The sequence below is a fragment of the Tachyglossus aculeatus genome, chromosome 5 (assembly GCF_015852505.1).
Source record: "Tachyglossus aculeatus isolate mTacAcu1 chromosome 5, mTacAcu1.pri, whole genome shotgun sequence".
Lineage (NCBI taxonomy): Eukaryota > Metazoa > Chordata > Mammalia > Monotremata > Tachyglossidae > Tachyglossus > Tachyglossus aculeatus.
The window spans coordinates 57395767-57398204 of NC_052070.1; the positions used below are offsets into that span (position 1 = coordinate 57395767).

Below are 2438 nucleotides of genomic sequence, written 5' to 3' on the forward strand. Positions count from 1 at the left end.
TTATCACGTCAGACACAGTCTCTGTTCTACATGGCTCAGTCTAAGTTGGAGGGAAGAGTATTTAATTCCCATTTTACAGATGAGGTAACTGAGGAACTGCTTTGGGACAAAGCAGCATGGCTCAGTGGAAAGAGCCCGGGCTTTGGAGTCAGAGGTCATGGGTTCAAATCCCGGCTCCACCACTTGCCAGCTGTGTGACTTTGGGCAAGTCACTTAACTCCTCTGGGCCTCAGTTAACTCATCTGTAAAATGGGGATGAAGACTGTGAGCCCCCTGTGGGACAACCTGATCACCTTGTAACTGCCCCAGTGCTTATAACAGTGCTTGGCACATAGTAAGCGCTTGGTAAATGCCATCATTATTATTATTATTATCTTCTAGACTGTGAGCCCACTGTTGGGTAGGGACCATCTCTATATGTTGCCAACTTGTACTTAACAAGTGCTTAGTACAGTGCTCTGCACACAGTAAGCGCTCACTAAATATGATTGATTGAATGAATGAATGAATAAACAGAGAAGTTAAGTGACTTGGCCAAGGCCACATGACAAACAATTGGCTGAAGGGGATTCAAACTCAGGTCCTTTGACTCCCAGAGCCATGCTTTTTCCACACGGCCATGCTGCTATAAATATATTGACAGCCTGACAGAGATGAAAAGGGAAACAGAAAGGGAGATGGAAGCAGGTAAATCCACTGAGAAATACATAATGGCAGTAGTAGTAAGGTATTTCCCCTCTCAGGGTTGCACCTGGAGAATCTCCAGTACTCTACCAGTTTCAACTAAGGGAGGGAGAGTCAGGAAGAGTCCTACCCATTCCATTCCTAGCTTGGGCAGTGGCTAGCAAGTGGAAGGCAATCTGCTACAAGTCAAAACTCACCCATGCTGGGCAGCAGCAGCAGCAGGGGAGAGACCCGAGGGCAGAGACTTAAGTTGAGTGAGAAGAAGGAGGCAGTGATAAACCACTTCCATATTTTTACCAAGAAAACTCTATGGACACCAGAACGATTGTGGTTGGAAGTGGGGCAATCTGGGAAGGATATGTCAATGGCATCGCTATGGGTCAGACACGACTCAAAGGCATAAGACAACAAGTAAGGTATTTATTAAGCATCTACCTAGTGCAATGTACTGTACTGAGCACTTTGGAAAGTACAGCAGAACCACAAAACATATTCCCTGACTACAAGAAGCTTACACTCTAATGGGAGAGACAGTGACCTATTCACAAGCTGCGAAATCAGAATAAATAAAATATTCAGATGACTATGCGTATAAATAGAAGTTATGAGGACAAGCATAAATGAATCCAAGTGTGTAAAAGGCTGCCAAAGGATTAATTTAGGGTGCTAATAATTAGTCACAGAAGGTTTGTTGGAGGAGGTGGGACTTTAGGAGGACTCTGAGTGGGGAAGGTTGAGGTCTGGCAGACTTAGAGAGAAAAGGACTAGTGGAAAAAGCTCAGGTTTAGGAGTAAGAGATCCTGGGTCCCAATCCTGCCTCTGGCAACTACCTGCTGTATGACCTTGGGCAAGTCACTTAGCTTATCTGTGCCTCAGTTCCCTCATTTGCAAACTGGGGATTTAGTGTTTATTCTCCCCCTTACACAGACTGTGAGCCCCATGATGATTTTATAACTTATATTTTCTATCTTATATAAGACCTGATGATCTTATATCTACCCCAGCACTTAACACAGTGGTTGGCATATAGTAAGTGCTTGACGAATACCACAATTATTATTGTTATTATTTTTAGTAGTAGTAGTAGTGGTGGTAGTAATAATAATAATTCCAGTTCCTGGGGAAACCTTGAGCAAAAAGCCAGAGGTTGGCAAGACAAACGTGGGCTTCAGCCAAGTTGTTGGCTCGGGAGGAACAAAATGCAAGCAGGGAGATAGTGGGCCACGAGAGCTGATAAGTGGAGAGTCCAAAGAGGGACAATTTGAAGCCACAAGAGATGTAACACATGAGGGAAGACAGAGACACAGCATGGCTCAATGGAAAGAGCATGGGCTTGGCAGTCAGAGGAAGCCCGTTGTTGGGTAGGGACCATCTCTATATGTTGCCAGCTTGGACTTCCCAAGCGCTTAGTACAGTGCTCTGCACACAGTAAGTGCTCAGTAAATACGATTAAATAAATGAATGAATGAATGGGTTCTAATCCCAGCTCCACCACTTGTCAGTCAGCTGTGTGACTTTGGGCAAGTTAGTTAACTTCTCTGTGCCACAGTTATCTCATCTGTAAAATGGGATTAAGACTGTGAGCCCCATGTGGGACAACCTGATCACCTTGTATCCACCCCAGTGCTTAGAGCAGTGCTTCACACACAGTGCTTAACAAATGCCATCATCATTATTATTATTAAGATGAAGGTCCATCACCTATGAACTCAGGACCCTGGATAACTGCTTCCTGAGTTGTTTCCTGGGCCCTG

At 44.6% G+C, this 2438-nt stretch overlaps 1 non-coding gene across 1 annotated transcript; it reads left to right on the plus strand.

Annotated features, from left to right (window-relative positions):
- The first annotated feature begins 733 nt into the window (after nt 1-733).
- LOC119929143 lies at nt 734-871 on the plus strand. Its single transcript, XR_005451282.1, has one exon. It is a non-coding gene; the product is annotated as a small nucleolar RNA SNORA7 (small nucleolar RNA).
- Nucleotides 872-2438: the final 1567 nt, after the last annotated feature.